This window comes from Tamandua tetradactyla, chromosome 10 (assembly GCF_023851605.1).
Source record: "Tamandua tetradactyla isolate mTamTet1 chromosome 10, mTamTet1.pri, whole genome shotgun sequence".
Classification (NCBI taxonomy): Eukaryota; Metazoa; Chordata; class Mammalia; order Pilosa; family Myrmecophagidae; genus Tamandua; species Tamandua tetradactyla.
In genome coordinates, this window is record NC_135336.1 from 76,712,138 (window position 1) to 76,730,797 (window position 18,660).

The window sequence follows — 18,660 nt, forward strand, 5'->3', positions numbered from 1 at the left end:
GTGTGAGTTAATAAAAATTATATGGTAAGTGTATGCAAATTTAAATGAACTCATATGTAAACATTTTTTTCTGAGACTGCTAAACTTCAGATTTCTGTAATAACTTCCAGAAAAACCATATCTTATTATGAACCTCATTATGTAAAAACTGATATAAATTTAGAAACTACTGGGCAGATTTTTTAAAAAAAGCTAATCAGCCTTTCTAACTCAATAGTTAGAGTTAGAAATGACTTGTTTCATAGAAGAAATAAGAAATTCCTGAAGGTTTTGCTTATCAAATTTGATGTCTGCTACAGCAGTAGGAAGGAAATAATGAAATAATGCATTCATTTTTAAACATTCTTAAAATATCATGTTATAAAAGATATCAGAACTTTGAAAGTGAGATTTTTTTAAGACAACAAATTGACCAGGTTACTTTAATATAAAATGACATTCTACAAATTGGAAATGATAATTCAACAGAAAATTTAAATCTAATTTGATCATTAATGTTCCTGAAATTTACGTGTATATGTTTGTGTTTGTATGTGTTTCCTCTCACAGTTTGATTTTTTAAAAATTTCTTTGACACTATTTACTGCTGGTTTCCCTCATTTCTCTCTTTCTCTCTCCACTTCACCCCTCTTTCCTCTTTCTATTTCTCTCTAGAGCCTCAAAGATGCTTAGACCCTTGAGGGGAAGTCTTGTATGAGACTTGATGCAAAGGAGAGATTGGCAGGACTATGATGGCCCCCAGTTCAGTGGCAGCAAGAGCATGAGCCAATGGTCTAGACTGATGCCTATGTCTCCGACTTTGATGCTAAAGTGAGTAATACCAACTCAAAGGAATTACTAGAAGTTTATTGGCAGTGGGAGATTATAAAGCAGCCACATAGTGTGGAGGGAGAAAGTGTCCAAGAGAAGCTCCATATGCTGTTTTGGGACTTGTTGCCTGTAATCATTGATTCTTGGTTTCTCTGTCACATGGTAATGAACATAGAAGCCTCTTCTAGTTTGCAGAATCTGGCTGCTCCCTGTGACTTTCTCTTCCTCTGTAGCCATTCCTGTAAGACTTTCAGTTATAGGGTTAAGAAAGATCCAACTGATACAGTTGGTGCACACCGTAACCAGAGCAATTTCATTCAGAAATCCTCTTTAGGATGGGTTCATACTCACAGGAATGGATTAAGTTTTTAAACATGTTTTTCTGGAGTACATAGCTCCAAACCACCATATAATCCTAAAAGTCAAGCTTTTCAAGAAATAAAACTGTTGCAGTTTTGATTGGTTTTGTTTTTAATAAACTTGTTTAGCTTTCATAAAGACAGAGTCCTGCAAGACATAATCATATAAATTTACTATAAAGTATAAGATAGAAAAAATAGGAAATGGCATAGGGATGTTTCAGGCACATAGAAAGACTTGTGAGATATTCCCTTTTATGCCAACAGTATATGAGAATGAGAAGAGAGAGGAAAAAATGTGAGAAACTACCTATCCCTTACTTTAGGCTACTAACTGGAAGTGATCACTAGATTAATAAGAAGGAACAAGAGGAAACCAGAATGTGTAACCTGTTCACTAGAAATAACCACAAACATGATGAAGGACATGGACAAGAAACAACAGAGCAGCAGTGGTCAAACAGGGGGCTAGATAACATAGTCTTGGAGCACATTCATTGCTTATCTAATCCTAAAATCCAAAATCTCCACCCACGGTGATGGAAGTGCAGACACAATAAAAGGAAGGGAGCTCTTCACTGCAGGCAGTCACAGGTAGGGCAGTTAGCTGTATCCCTAAAAAAGCAAAGGCAGCTACTGACCTTCAGCAGCCACCAGGGCAAGAACTAGACTTATTCACTATGAGTCAAAGCCAGGTAAACATCAGTCCAGAATCCCCATTAATTTCTTACAAGAACTATATTGTATAAATTCCCTCTTCCCATTCCCCAATATATCAAATCTCCTTCTGAAGAAGAAAGATTGAAGTGCCAGAAATATTAAAGATGGAGCACTTATTGGGAAGCACATGCCATAACAAGTAGATGACTTGAACCCAAAGAATCTAAGATATCATTAGGTAATAGTGTTCTTGCAAAATATTAGATCAGCTAAAGAAAATATGACAAACATATTTTGAAATATCTTAATAAAAAAGATGCTGGAACTTAAACACTATAAAACTTGTTTAATTTGTGAATGGATCCACAAGTGCATAAATATACATGTACATAGATTTTATTAACAACATGATATTGCAAAAAGAAAATAATTGGAAACTGTCTAAACACTCATTTGTTAGAATTTGCTTAACTTAATTATTCTGAATTCATATATTATTGTGATTTTTATATGTAGTCAATGAAATGAAATTATGTGTATCGACAATGTGCACTGAAATGCACCAACCCTGTAGATATAGAAATTGGCAAAAATGGATTTCTATTTTTCTATATTTATATTTTGATTTATAGCAATATGTAAATGACAAAATCTGGAATTATATATGACCAGCTTAGTAAAGGGTTTTGGTTGTCATATTCAGAGGCAGTATTGTAAAGAACCAAACTACTAAGGAAAATAGCACAGTGTCATGTGAGGCATAAATACTATGGCATAAATACTCAGCATTCCTTAGCTGAGGGTTCTTTGGCAGATTACTCAACTTTCAGTTTTATAAGTTTATGTTTTCAGAAACTTAGGGACTCCAGATTGTTCCTATGCCTGATAAACCCTGAAACCCAGAGGAACAATTTTCTCCAAGATCACCAACCAGTTTCACTCCTCTACACCAAAAGGTCCACACCCCTTTTCAGCAGGAAGAAGCTAAAATGGTCATTGTTCAGATACCTCTGAAGATTGAGAGAATGATTAAATAAGAGGAAAAAAGGTATAAGTGAGAAATTAGGATTTAATAAATGATTATGATTACTGAGCCATTATACAGATATTTCTTTTCAGTTTCTAGGGACCAGAATAGTCAGAAGGAAATATGTGACATTGTTGAACTGTAATGCAGTAACATTGATCTTTTTTTGTAAATTTTTTTTATTAATCCAAAAAAAGAAAAGAAATTAACACAACATTTAGAAATCATTCCATTCTACACATGCACTCAGTAATTCTTAGTATCATCACATAGATGTATGATCATCATTTCTTAGTACATTTGCATCGATTTAGGAAAAGAACTAGCAAAACAGCAGAAAAAGATATAGAATGTTAATATAGAGAAGAGAATTAAAATAATAATACTAATAAAAAATATGTATAAAAAAAGGAAAAAGAAAAAACAAAAACAAAAGATACAAACAAACAAACAAACAAACAAAAAACCATATTTCAGGTGCAGCTCATTCAGTGTTCCAACATAGTTACATTACACTTAGGTATTATTGTGCTGTCCATTTTTGAGTTTTTGTATCTAGTCCTGTTGCACAGTCTGTATCCCTTCAGCTCCAATTACCCATTATCTTACCCTGTTTCTAACTCCTGATGGTCTCTGTTACCAATGACATATTCCAGATTTATTCTCGAATGTCGGTTCACATCAGTGGGACCTTACAGTATTTGTCCTTTAGTTTTGGGCTAGACTCACTCAGCATAATGTTCTCCAGGTCCATCCATGTTATTACATGCTTCATAAGTTTAGTCTGTCTTAAAGCTGCATAATATTCCATCGTAGGTATACGCCACAGTCTGTTTAGCCACTCATCTGTTGATGGACATTTTGGCTGTTTCCATCTCTTTGCAATTGTAGATAATGCTGCTATAAACACTGGTGTGCAAATGTCCGTCAGTGTCCTTGCCCTTAAGTCCTTTGAGTAGATACCTAGCAGTGGTATTGCTGGGTCATAATCCATTCTGCCATTCTATGTCTTTTGATAGGGAAATTCAGTCCATTAACTTTTAGTGTTATTACTGTTTGGATAATATTTTCCTCTACCATTTTGGCTTTTGTATTATATATATCATATCTGATTTTCCTTGTTTCTACACTTTACTCCATACCTCTCTCTTCTGTCTTTTCGTATCTGACTCTAGTGCTCCCTTTAGTATTTCTTGCAGAGCTGGTCTCTTGGTCACAAATTCTCTCAGTGACTTTTTGTCTATAAATGTTTTAATTTCTCCTTCATTTTTGAAGGACAATTTTGCTGGATATAGAAGTCTTGGTTGGCAGTTTTTCTCTTTTAGTAATTTAAATATATCATCCCACTGTCTTCAAGCTTCCATGGTTTCTGCTGAGAAATCTACACATAGTCTTATTGGGTTTCCCTTGTATGTGATGGATTGTTTTTCTCTTGCTGCTTTCAAGATCCTCTCTTTCTCTTTGACCTCTGACATTCTAACTAGTAAATGTCTTGGAGAACGCCTATTTGGGTCTATTCTCTTTGGGGTGCGCTGCACTTCTTGAATCTGTAAATTTAGGTCTTTCATAAAAGTTGGGAAATTTTCAGTGATAATTTCTTCCATTAGTTTTTCTCCTCCTTTTCCCTTCTCTTCTCCTTCTGGGACACCCACAACACGTATATTTGTGCGCTTCATATTGTCATTCAGTTCCCTGATCCCCTGCTCAAGTTTTTCCATTATTTTCCCTATAGTTTCTGTTTCTTTTTGGAATTCAGATGTTCCATCCTCCAGTTCACTAATTGTAGCTTCTGTCTCTTTAGATCTACCATTGTAGGTGTCCATTGTTTTTTTCCATTTTTTCTTCTTTGTCCTTCACTCCCATAAGTTCTGTGATTTGTTTTTTCAGATTTTCTATTTCTTCTTTTTGTTCAGCCCATGTCTTCTTCATGTCCTCCCTCAATTTATTGATTTGGTTTTTGAAGAGTTTTTCCATTTCTGTTCATATATTCAGCATTAGTTGTCTCAGCTCCTGTATCTCATTTGAACTATTGGTTTGTTCCTTTGACTGGGCCACATCTTCAATTTTCTGAGCATCATCCATTATTTTCTGCTGGTGTCTGGGCATTTGATCAGATTTCCCTGGGTGTGGGACCCGGCTGGTTGAAAGGTTTTTCTTTGAAATCTCTGGGCTCTGTTTTTCTTTTCCTGCCCAGTAGGTGGTGCCCGTGGCGCTCGTCTGTCTGCGGGGCCCACCAGTAAAAGATGCTGTGGCTCCTTTAACTTGCCAATCCGAATCTCGCAGTCGGCCAGGGAAACGCGCGTGGAGGGGGGCTCGCCGGCTGCTGAGGCTTGGGGGAGTGCCGGTCCAAATTGCCCAGCTGGCCCGAGACGCCAAGTGTGGCGGGAGGGCCCCGCTATCCAACGTTCCCAGTCAGACTGGGGAGCCACATGCGTGGAGGGGACCCCAGTCGCCAGCTGCCCTGGCTGGGAAAACGCGCGCCCCTCGGGTATCTCACCGCAGCGGATTCTACCTGCCCGTTCAGCCGTTCCAGAATCGGGTACGCTGTCTTTTTGGTCTCTGTCGTGGCTCCGGGAGCTGTTTCGTATTGTTTCTGTTTCTTTAGTTGCTTTTCTGGAGGAGGAACTAAGACCCGCGCATCTTACTAAGCCGCCATCTTCTCCGGAAGTCCGTAACATTGATCTTTGATGATGATTGTATAACTCTAATCTTTTATCATGTGACCAGGGGATTAACAACAATCTTGTGGCTGGCACTTTCTTTATCCAGTGTATGGATAGATGAGTAATAAAATAATGACACTCATGGCAAAAGAATAAATTGGAAATATGGCGAAAAATACCCCTAGGTAAACTATGGACAATTGTTATAGAACTACTTCAATAATTTTTCATCAATGATAAGTGGAACAGCTGTGAGAAAATAGTAAATTACAAAAAGTTACATAAATTGTAAAAAATTGCAAAAAAATTATCATAAATTGTAAAAAAATTTCCACATCTATGCAAGTGTTAATGGTGGTATGGAGTATGGGAATCCTGTGTTTTTATGCATGGGTGTTCTGTAAACTCACAATTTCTCTAATAAAAATATTTTTTAAAATATTAATGCATGCAAAATATTTAGCATTGTATAGGACACTGTGCATTTAGCAAATGTTATATGTTGTGTCATTTATTATTATTATTATTGTTAATTTGATACTTGTCAAATTAATTCCATTTCAAACCTTTCAAGAACATGTAATGCTTTTAAATCACTCAAATCAATACATGTACATATATTTTGAAATAAAAACAATACATCTAGTTCCCAATGAATCGCAATTTTTCTTTCATTGACTTTCTTAACATTATTTAGAAAGAGTGGTACTGAAGTGCATCTCTCTCAAACAGCACATGGGTAGAAAATTATTTTATCCCTTTGCACTTCATCTTTAAATTTGTCCACTGATTGCCCTATCCGTAACAGACACAAAAATGAAAATTATTTGCAAAGGTAAATTTTCTCCAGCCATGGCTAGATTTTAAGAAGCAGATAGGAGATTCATTGCTTCTGAGTCATGAGATGACAAACTGAATATGTTGATGAGTCTTTTTTAACCCTGAGTGATTAATGTCCAGATACCTCAAGGGGGAATTAAAACAAGATGCATGATGCCCATAAAGTAAAGATCAGTCTAGCATGTCAAAAGACTTGTGGGTTCTCATCAAAACAACTGAATAAAGAAATCTGTTTTATATTTATAACAAACCTGAATTAACTGAAGGTAGTAAAAAAAACACAAAAATCCATAAGGCAATCTTCACGCAGTACCCACTTACTCTGATTCCTTTGCTTTTCATTCTTTCACTTAGAATTAAGTTAGAGGACTTCTAAGTGTTACCAACTTAGCCATTTTAATAATGTGATATATGACCCTGGAAAATTATGCATGAAAACACTGCATTGTTGTTTGTGAGTGAAAACAGAACAAATAGAATGGACCCAGCACCAGGATCAATAGCTTTGCTTTCAAGATCTATAAATTCATGGGAAGTTTGTAACTGCAATTTGATCACTGACCCTTCATAGTCATTTAAGTCATGAACACTGTACTGTGAGTTTCTTTACTTCGGCAGAAATTTCTTAGAGGCAAATTACTCTGGTACTAAATTGAAGCACCCCTACAGCTGAATGAGGATGGCATTTTATTCTGATGTGAAAGCTTTGCACAGAGCTTCCCTCTGGCTTTTCAAGTGACACTTCTGCCCAAAGCCATTATTTTCTACTTCCAACTTACCAAAACTCCCCAGAAGAGCAATTTTTTCATTCCACAAGTGGCATAAATGACCAGATGCAAACATTTTTATTTTCAGAAATTGGAGGGGATGAGATGAAAGGAAAAGGAGGACTCCAAATTTGCTTTTGTGACTGCTCCTTTCCCTTGCTTACTGAAACCTATTTTTGTTGATCTCCCTGTGATACTTCCTTTCCCTCTAATATTTCAAATCACCCCAATATCTAGAAGGCAGGCTGAAATTGGTCGTGTTGTGCCATAGCATTATCCCAGGGAGTATTGCACAATGTCTCTGTCTGATGAATGTGAAAACTGCCTTTAAAACAAGGTTAAAATAAGTATTTAGGAATAAGGCAGAATCATTTTTGGGAGATGAAGAAGCTTCTCTGAGCAGGATATGTATATCATAGCAATGCTTCCAGGGGGAGAGATCCATATTGAACAGATACATACATAATGGCAAGTGTTTTAGTTTCTCAACTTGTAAGACAAATACAATGTAATGAGTTGGTTTAAACAATAGGGGTTTATTGGCTTATGGTTTTAAAGGCTGGAGAGTTTGTTTCCTTTGGTTGGTAGCATTTTGGCTAACTGGCAGTTCTTAGGTTCCTTGGTTTACCTGCTACATGGCAATGTCCTCTCCTTTCTCTTCCAAGTTCCCTTGAGTTTCTGTGTCCAGCTTCTACCCATAGCTATTTTTCCTATAAGACTCTAGTGTTAGGATTATCACCCATCCTGATTCAGTCAGTGTCACCTAAACTAAAAATAATACCTTCTAAAGGTCCTATTTACAGTAATCTCATATGCACAGAAATCAGTTAAGGAAAGAAAATGTTTTTTTCTGGAGTGCAGAACTCAACCTGCTGTAACAAATAATCATCTCTTGTAAACCTTTGACTCTATCCATTCTAGCTGTATTATATGCCATCTCCACTTTCCCCACAATTCACCTCATTTAACTCCCTTCCCTCCTTGTCCCTTCCTTCCCTCATGCTCTCATTCTATATTTCTCTCTCTTTTTTCCATGAAAACATATTTTACAAAGGAGTAATGGAATGGAAAAAATGAGTAAAGTTTCCTAAAATTTACCTATATGGAAACTGTTCTTCCAACAATAACATGCCAGGAAATGTACATTTTTCTTTAAGTGCTTTTGTTCTGATTCCATTGACTTTATGACCAAATTCCATTGTTAGTGTTTTTTATTTGCAAGATAATGTACTGAATGCTAGAGAAATAAATAAATACAGGACTCTCTGTTTAGAGTTTGCTCCAGAGATGGGATTACATATAAAAATTACAATTTAAAGTATGGTGGCATAAAATAAGTGACTAATACAGTGTACAAAATCATACAAAATAATTGGATTAAGTGACATTTGCATTAGCATAATCAATATTGAAGGTATGGAGAGTTTGAAGCATATGTTCTAGTCTGCAAGCTGCTGGGATGTGATATACCAGAAATGGAATGGCTTTTAAAATGGGGGAAATTTATTAAGTTGCAAGTTTAGTTCTAAGGCCATGAAAATGTCCCAATTAAAGCAAGTCTATAAAATTGTCCAAATTAAGCACTAATGAGAGGTTACCTTCACCCATGAAAGGCCACTGAAGTTCAGGATTTCTCTCTCAAACAGAAAGGCGTATGGCAAACATGGTGTTGTCTCCTAGCTTTCTCTCCAGACTCCTTGTTTCATGAAGCTACCCAGGTGGCATTTTCCTTCTCCATCTCCAAAGGTCTCAGGCTGCGTGGACTTTATCACTCTCATGGCTCTCTCATCATTCTCAAGCTTTCTCCAAATGCTTCCTCTTTTAAAGGACTCCTGTAAACTATTTAAGACCTCCTTTAATGCATGGAGCCACATTTTCATTAATCAAATGTTAATACCCACAATTGGGTGTGTCACATCTCCGTGGACATGATCTAATCAAAAGATTCCAACCTACATTATTAAATAGGGATTAAAAGAAACGGTTGCTCCCACAAGATTGGCTCAGGATTAAAACATGGTTTTTCTAGGGCACATAATCCTTTCAAACCAGAATAGCATGTAAAGAAAATTTTACATGCATGTGCATATAACAGAGGCCCTTGAAAGAACATGAATTTTCTCATCTGAAGTTCAGGAAAATGCATGCCCATATGGAATGTTAACTCAGTGTTTATATTGCAACGCTACTGCGCTTCTTCAATGCTAAAACCCATTGAGTGTAAAATGTACTATCAATTTTTTAATTTTATTTTACACTGTGTAAATTTGAATGATTAAAAACAATTGCACAATGTAGAAAAAGTTCTACATATACACATGAATGCACATGCACACATGAGAGCATACATACCCAAGCACTTATACCTCCTTAGTCCTTGTGACTACCACATTTACCTTTTTTATTATGTCAGGATATTTAATAGATCCTTTGATCTACTTTTTTTTTCTACTCACTGCGAATATCTTCTATCTGCCTCTGAAAAACATCAGACACTAAATCTGCTTACACTACACACCATCTCCTTGTACCTTTCCTGCAAACTATCTATATCTGTCTATATCTACCCGTCACCTATCTATCATCTCTCTATCATCTATATCTATCTGTCTGTCTGTCCATCTATTTGCCTATCTATCTAATCAGTCATCTATTTATCTATCTATGAGATTTTGGTTTTATAGACAATATTGCTTAACTTTTCATTTGCCAAATGAGTACATTTTGACTTACATTTTTGTTCTCCTCCTTACCCCACCACCTATTTTCTAGAAGTTACACTGTTATCAAATAATTATTATTAATAATCAACAAAATTGATAATATTAATATTATCAATTAAATAATTGATATTTACTTTTTACTTTTAATTTGAAGTTCATTTTTAATTCTTTGGAGGGTAGCATTTGATTAGGAAGTTAAAAAAAACAAAAGCCTTTAACGAATATGGGTTGTAAACAGCACAGTTCTCTTTAGAAGTCAATAGATTCCTGAAGGTACTACCACACTCCACTTTCCCATTCTATGTATCATCAGTTCAGACATGTCCTATTTTAATTTACTTTCTATTTGGCATCTATTGAATAGATTTTGTTTTCCCACAAATTTGTTTTGCTTTCTTTTATTGACAAAGATAATATGATTTGCCTTTACTGAGATCATCTGATTTCTTGATCAAAATATTTCTTAAAGTGAACCCAATTTTTCCTTGCTTCCAGTTCTTATATAAGCTAATTAATTTTAGTCCTGCTGTCATATTTCTGGAATTTTGTTTCATTACATCCAGGATTAAGTCAAATTGCTACTTGATGCCATTTCTTCTATATTCCAATATTGCTTCTTCATTAACATGGAGTATACAATGTCTTTGCTTTTTTTTTTTTCCAGAAGAATATATGGGAGGTAAACCTTGCTAAACTTTTAATTTCTTAAATATATTCATTTTAAATTTACCTTAACTAATAAATTCAGTGAATATGAAATTGTAAGGTTAAAGCCATCATACCGTAGAAGTTACAATTCAATTACTGTATACTTTTAACATCCTGCTTTCAGATAAAGATTAAAATGACAATCAGATTTTTGCTTATTTACTTATAACCTCCATTATTATTACTATTATTTATTTTTAGCATTGTCTTTATCTTTGATTCAAACTTTCACAATGATTTCTCTAGGTGTTAAATTATTTTTCCATGTTAGTATTCTGTGGATTTTTTTTTAATTGGATATCTTCTTGAGGTCAGAAAGATTTTGTTACTCATTTCTTTGTCTACATATTGGCTTACATTTTCTCAATTTTCTTTCTTATTTTGATATAGACATACACATTTAATTCTTGCATTAACTTTCCTTTCTCTTTCTCTGAGCTTTTCAGAGCTACTGTCACAAATACCACAAAATAATTTTGCTTACACATGAGAATTTATTGTCTCACTGTTTCAGAGGTAGATGGCTTGCTTCCTCCAAATATCAGCCGCATTCTGGTGCTAGTTTACAACAGTCCCTAGGGGTTCTTGTCTTGCATTTCTCCTTCATGTCACATGCCTATGTTCTCTCCTTTCTGGCTTCTTTGACTGCAGGATCCTCTTCTCAAGGTCTCCAGTAATCCAGATTAGGACCCACCCTCATTTCATTTTGCCACACTTTATCTAAATATAACATCTACAAGAGTACTATTTACAATGGGTTCACACTCAAGGAATATGGATTAAGATTAAGAGCATAACTCAGTTTACCATAGCCTTCTCTCTGGACTCCCAAAGCACTAATTTTTCCCTCATGCAAAATACATTCACCCCAAAAGCCAAAGTCATTTCAGTAGCAACTCTCTAAGTACAAAGACTCACCAAAATCATTTATGGGTGTGTTTTTTCCTAAACCACAAGTTAATGTCTGTGATCTTCTGAAACAAAAGTTCTCTGTTTCTGAATAACAATGGTAGGAAAGGCATAGGATATAAATTCCCATTCCAGTAAGGAGAAATGTTAAGGGAATTAAGGACCATGAGTTCCAAACAAAGACCACAACTCAGCAGAGCCAGCTCCATTAGATTTTGAATTCTGAAGGTCATCTGTGGATTGATGTTTTGTCCTCTGGCCCTGCCAGAGCAGCAGCCCCACCTTTTCCAGCTACTGGAATGATGGCCTAGCTCAGCATGAAAACCCTCTCCAGGCATTGGAGCAGCAGTCAAATTCTTCCCTGAATATCAGGGTTACCAAGTGCCGAGTACAGTGAAAGTTGTTATAAATTAAAATGTTCAAATATTCTGCAATGAGTAGCTTTTTTAGATGGAGCTAAAGGCTTAACTGCTCTATTTGTATCAAGAAAGATTGTGGGGCCCACTGGCTCTACTATTCTTCCTGGCACTTACCCTATTTACCATTCCATTTTCCTCTACCTGCTAAGCCCAGATATGAAGGTCTTCTAGCTCTTTACCACAAAAATTATTCTAACTTCTTCTACATTAGATGTTGAGAATGACTGACATCACCAGTTTTGCTGAAAGCATCTTTGCCTCAATTAGAAAGTGTGACACCAAGAGAAAGACATCATATCCTTCACATAGTATATGAAAAGTCTCAGAAATGTCACAAAAGTGACAAAAATCTATATTCATTCTTCTAGTGGATGAGGGCTTGGGGTTCTGTAGGCAATAATTATTTAAAAACTTCTTTGGATATTATCAGAAAGAGGTAACATTGTCTCCTAATGTTGCCAGAATGCAATGCACCAGAAATGAGTTGGCTTTAATAAAGGGGATTTATAAATTTACAAGTTTATAGTTCTAAGGCCATGAAAAAAATGTCAAACTAAGACAGCCAGAGGAAGATACTTTGCTTCAAGAATGTTTCATGACATCTAGAACACCACCGTCTGCTGTGAAAGTACATGACTGGCATCTGTTGGTTCTAGTTCCTCATTCCTCATGCCATTGCTTCAAGCTTCTGATTCCAGGGGCTTCCTTTCTAAGCATCTGCTGGGCTTCAGTTAGCTGCTTTAAGGCAAAACTCTGGATTTCATCTGTTAGCTTAACATATCCTGGGGCCAGAGATTTCTTCTCTTTAGGTTCTGGCTAATTTTGTGAGTTCCTACTTAGCTCTCAGGCTATGTCTGTTGGCACTCCAAGCAGCTCCAACTATTTGCATCTCTGTCACCTCTGAAGCAACTGTGTTTTCTCCAAAATGTCTTCCTTTAAAGGTTTCCAGTAAACTAGCCAAGACCAACTTTGAATGGACAGAGTTACACCTCCATCTAATAAAAAAAGCCACACCCACAATTGGGCATGCCTCATCTCCATGTAAGTAATCTAATCAAAAGGCCACACCCACACTTGAGTGGGTCAGTCTTCAACTAAACAATAGTTCTGGCCCCACAAGATTGGATCAAGTTTAAAAGAAAATGGCTTGTCTGGGATACATAATAGTTTCAAACCAGAGCATCAACAAAGGGAACTTGAGCAGAAAAAGAAGATATTGTGGGCTTTAAAAGAAAGATATTGTGAGAAAACAAGCACAGGGGCTGAACATGAGCAAATTTTGGTATGTTCACAAACTTTTAGGTGGTATTTTAAGATGATAATCACTCTTAAAGAGCAGGTAATGGTAAAGCTGGAGAAATAGCAACATGTGACTGCTAGTGGCAACATAATTTTGTCTCTCACTGCAGAACATCTGAAAAACATAATAGATATCTATTGTGGTGGCTTCAACACACACATGACCTCACCCTTCTCTACAATGAGCTCTATTTCAAATAAGGTGCCACTAGATGCTATGCCTTCACAGGAAAAGCACCTTAATCTATGCATAAATGAGTTCCTTAATTCACTATACAAACTGGGGTAATAAGCACACACCACATCATAGTTAATTAATCTTCAGGTGGGTAACCAGCCCAAGTTACACCAAATAGAGTTTTGAAAAGGCTTTTCAAACTATTACTCCAGAAGAAAGACAATCTGTCTTGGTGAAAGTTATGTCATAAAAATATTAGACTGTTCAGTGGTTATGCTTTTTGCTGTTTAGAGAAAAACTTTTTAAAGGAAATAATATGAAATAATATTGAAAGAAAAAAAAGGAAGTAGCATAAAGGTAGTCTGGCTTGCATTCTAGTCCCCAATCTACTTGTTCATAAATCCATTTAATCTCAGCCCATTTTGTAGTTTGTTTGGTTACATATTCATTGGATTCGCTAAGAAAATATTGTGGGATTTTTTATGAAATAGTCTGAATTATATTCCTGTCACTTGACACTCAAAAATCTTAAATAATTTGTAAAAGCTGAATGCTTATTTCATTCACTAATGTCTCTGCAAATTATTTAATTTTCTCTGAACAAAGTTGACAAGTATTTCTATAGAAGTTGAAAGGCATACTGAATTAAAGACAAATATATCTACAACTAAGACAGAAAGATAATTTATGCTCATTTTTATTTCAATTTTAAATAATAGGCAACTTTTAAATTGAGATGTTAGCTTACTCATTGGTAATATTTATAATATGAGAAGATTGTTTCTAAAGAGGCAATTAACCCCGAATTTGATACACCTTGATTTTATGTGGACTTTTGATGCTTTTTTTCTTGTTTACTTGCTGTATTTTGTTTGCACTGATACCTACTTAAGACCCAGAGGAGAAGGCTCAAGCTACTGGACTTAAATAAACATGTTAGAGCTTTATTAATTTTTCAAAGGTTATTTATGAATTTTAATGACAATATTTGCCTCCACAGAACATAGCCATGATAAACAGCATTTCAAACAGAGAAATAATGTATATATATGCATGTGTGTACGTGTATACAGTAAATGAGTGTTTTAATAGTTTAATTACTTTAAATTGCAATAATAATCTATAATGATGTTACATGATCAAATAAATATAATTACCCAGGAATTAGAAGAAATCATTTTGAATTGCTTATTGTATAAGGCATTAAAAATTATTCTAAAGATGCAATATTTAAGATGAAAGTTTTATTGGATATTAATATGCAAGCTAATAAAATTCCATAAAGAGAATACTAAAGGAGTTTATTTTAATTTATTGATCTTTCAGATTTCTAGCAAGCAACCGACTCCCATTTATTTTAATTTTAAGCATCATTCAAGCTGATGAGATTAACAAGTATATAGAGAAAATGTTTATAGCTCCTTACCAGGGCATCTACAGTTATATATCGTGTGTTAAGTAAAATCGACATTTCTTTCTTAAATCTTCTGCAGATTTATATATAAACCCAGCATATGGGACTCTCAGGAGATCTTCTGATTGATAACATTTCTTAAAAGGGATTATTTCAGATCAGTGACACCCCAAACACTGGCCAAATGTGCTCACTTTAATTAAAGCAGTTTTATTTACAAATAATTCTCAGACATTTCAATTTAAAAACTAAGACTTGGATGCAAGAACACTTTGTATTCCTATGGGTAGAAAAAACATATCCCTATGTTTAGAAATAACTTCATCTACAAGTGCTAATTAATCATTATTGACAATGTCCCAGTAAGTACTAAAAATAGTGAAAACAGTAAGTCAATTAAAAGAATTGCAAAACACCTGACCTTTAAATTCTTACCAGGATTATGTTAGTTGACAAATAGAATATAATTTATATACTTGCCTTACTTCTCATATATATTTTTTTCCTTTAGGAAAAAAAATATCTTTCCTTATCTTAGCGAAAATAAGGAAGCTTTGACTTGCAACTGAACACATCTGCCTTCAGAGAAGCATCAGAATAAAATAGTGTAAATAACAAGTAAACTTGTTTTTTTCTGTGATATGCAACATTTTCCTAAGAATAAAAAATACAACATTGCTATATACCCTCTATTACTGACACTTAGAATTAGAGTGCTACCTTTGTTACAGCTGATGCAAGAATATTAAAATATTATTATCAGCTATAATCCTTATTTCACTTTTCCCATAAAACACCCTATTATTAACATCTTGTAATAATTATGTACATTTGTTGGAGTTTCTGAAAGAATGTTACACTCCTGCAGGTCTTAGTCAGATTTCAGAAACTGTCACAGTATTCAAAGCCCCAAACAAAAGTCTTCCTGAGGCCATGGTTATATCCAGACACTATAGACAAGCCACCTAGCGACATGAAACCAACATCCTCAGCAGGTTATATCGGGGAATCTGCTAAAAGACATTTTCCCAATACAACATACTTGTATTCACTTACCAATCCACTAATCATGATTCTTCTATTTACTTTATTTTAGCCCATAATTTTTAGTTTACTTGTTAAGTTTACTTTTCATAGACTGCAAGCCTTTGGATTGTACATATACCAGTTGAGCCTTAAAACCCAACAGCTCTGAAATCAGCTCCCACGCTCTCATTTTTTGGCTCTTCCTTGTAAAACCAACAAAAAGATGATGATGCATAGCCCCATTCTGAAAGCAAAGGGTATCTTCAATTCAAAAAAACAAAAACAAAAAACTATTCTATTTCTCTGACCCATAGTATCTATTTCCCTCCGCAGCCCAACCAAAGTGGTCAATGTCCCAAATCCCTCAAGACTGAAGAATGAACAAAGGTAAGGGGGGATACTTTTTTGTAACTACAATCCTACAGTGGGATTTATTGTTATTGTAGTTATCTTGTGTTAACTGAGTAATTTGTAACATTGTTATTAAAAATAAAGAGATAAAAGGGGCATGATGTATGGAAACTATTCTTAAAAGGTTCAGGGGAAAAATAATTCTGTGTCCATGGAAAACATTAGTGAATTTGGGTAATGGGTAATGCCTTTGCAACTTCTCTGTAAAGTTGAAGTTATTTTAAAAAAAAAAATTTAATTTGGAGAATTATTTACTGAAGGTGATCTGACCAAAGATTTTAGTTGAGGTGGGAGTCTAAGCACTAGAACAATAAGTAATATAGTCAGAGATAGCCATTTTATTCATTTCTTCTGCTCATCCTTACAACAATAATTTTTCTAATATTTTTGTGAAATTTAATCATGGATTGATTTAACAAAAAAAATGTATCTTAAATAGAAACTAATGACAATATTAACAGAGTTCTGTGTCAATAAATATTTAGAATTATTGAAACACTGATTTTCATAAATTTGTTATTCATTAATACCTCCTTGTTTTACACTTAACCCCATTTCTCTTCCTCTGCTATGTAGCTGAGCTAACAGCATTCATTTCATCACACAGAATCACAAACTTTTCCTTGCTCAACTCCTTTAGTTTCCATGGCTGCTCAAGTCAATTCTATGCAATGGGTTGGCTTAAAACTTGAGAAATTATTAGCTCATATATTTGAGGCTCAAAGAAAGACTAAATCAAGGCATCATGAAGGCAAGTCTTTCTTTCCAATGACTAGTTTTCTGCTACAGGTCACTGGTAATCCTTGGTTCTTATCTCCTCCATCACATGGCAAAAAAATATATATTGTTTTTTTGCTCTCAGTTAATAATAATCATTCAAAATTTTGATTACAAGCTCTGAGAGAACAACAAAGCATACCTTCTGCTCTGCTCCCAATGCATATTACCATTGCATTGGGTAATCTTGGTTTTGGGGGGTTTTAGTTTATTTGCATGATTGCTTGGTTAATATATATATTCTCTAGTGGCTTCTCGTATCAATGAATTCAAAGGGCGTGTCTGGCTTTGCCTACAGTTTTATTACCAGTCTCTATTATAATGACTGGCACATAGTAAATCCTCAGAAATATTTGTTAAAATTTTTATGTCATGATGTGTATCTTCTTGTGATTACTTGGGGGGTATTTTAGATTCCTGGGCTGCTCAAGAAAATACCATAAAAATGAGTCTGATTTTAAAGAATAGAAATTTATTTGCTCACAGTTTTGAGGTGAAGAAAAAGTTCCAATCAAAAGATAATCAAAGCCATGATTTCTTACAGAAGACGTGGCATTCTGTGTCTCACTGCTGATGTTCCTTGGTCCTCAGCTGGCCATAGAGCAAGGCACAGGGTGGTGTCTTCTGGGCACTCCTTTCTCTTCTTAGTCTGGGTTCTGTTGATATTCATTTTCTGGGTGTTTTCTCTGGCTTTCTTTCTCTCTGCCTGAATTTGTTCTGCTTATAAAGATGTTCAGTAATAGGATTAAGGCCCATCCTGATTGATGTGAGCCACATCTTAACTGAAGTAACATGATAAAAGGTCTTACTTACAATAGGCTCACATCCATAAGAGTGGATTAGTTTTAAGAACATATTTTTCCTTGGTATATCCAGCTACAAACCACCACAGGGAACAAATTTTCAAACTCTTTACACTCAATTCTCAATAAAGAATCAAGCAATGAATGAGTATTTCTGGTAGAGGAAAGAACACTATTGCTATTATAAGAACCAACTGCAAAGAAGAGATAAGTGTGATAAGTATGGTACTTAGTTTCTTATCTATAACCTTTACTTATTAGAATTTTTTTCATTTCCTGAATTTTAAACAAATACCAAGCAATGGGTTGGCTTAAACACATGAATTTATTAGATCATGGTTTTGAGGCTAGGGGAAGTCCAAAATCAAGTATCATCAAAGTGATGTCTTCTCCCAGAAGACTGGGCATTCTGGAGGTGGCTGCTGGTGATTGTAGGCCTTTGGTTTTTCTGTCATATCACAATGTACATGGTGGCCTCTCCTGGCATCTCTGAGCACCATTGACTTCCAACTTTTTCCTGTGTCTTTCTCCAGTGTGTCTGAATTTCATTTTGTTTATAAAACACTCCAGTAGTAGATCCATCTTGATTCAATTGGACCACACATTAACTGAAGTGAGCTCATCCAAGCAATGGATTCATACCCAAAGGAAAGAGTTAATATTAAGAACATGCTGCTCTGGGGTACATAATTGCAAACTATCACAATACTCCAATCATGTAGCATTTTCTGGAGAGTGTGTTAATGACTATCATTCTTAAAGAGTCACAATAAAAACAGTAACTCAGTCAAATATTTTGTGTCATGCTGCAGTCACTATCTGTTCTCTTTAAGATTAAAAATACAAATTAGCACATTAAGAATTCTT

General features: G+C 35.1%; 1 long non-coding RNA gene across 1 annotated transcript in view; it reads left to right on the forward strand.

Annotated features, from left to right (window-relative positions):
• Window positions 1-18,660, forward strand: part of LOC143648552 (uncharacterized) — a 78,742-nt gene that overhangs the window by 4,409 nt on the left and 55,673 nt on the right. Inside the window, exons 2-4 of the long non-coding RNA XR_013158623.1 lie at window positions 655-810; window positions 12,827-12,926; window positions 16,136-16,189. This is a non-coding gene — a long non-coding RNA (uncharacterized LOC143648552). The remainder of the gene's footprint in view (window positions 1-654; window positions 811-12,826; window positions 12,927-16,135; window positions 16,190-18,660) is intronic.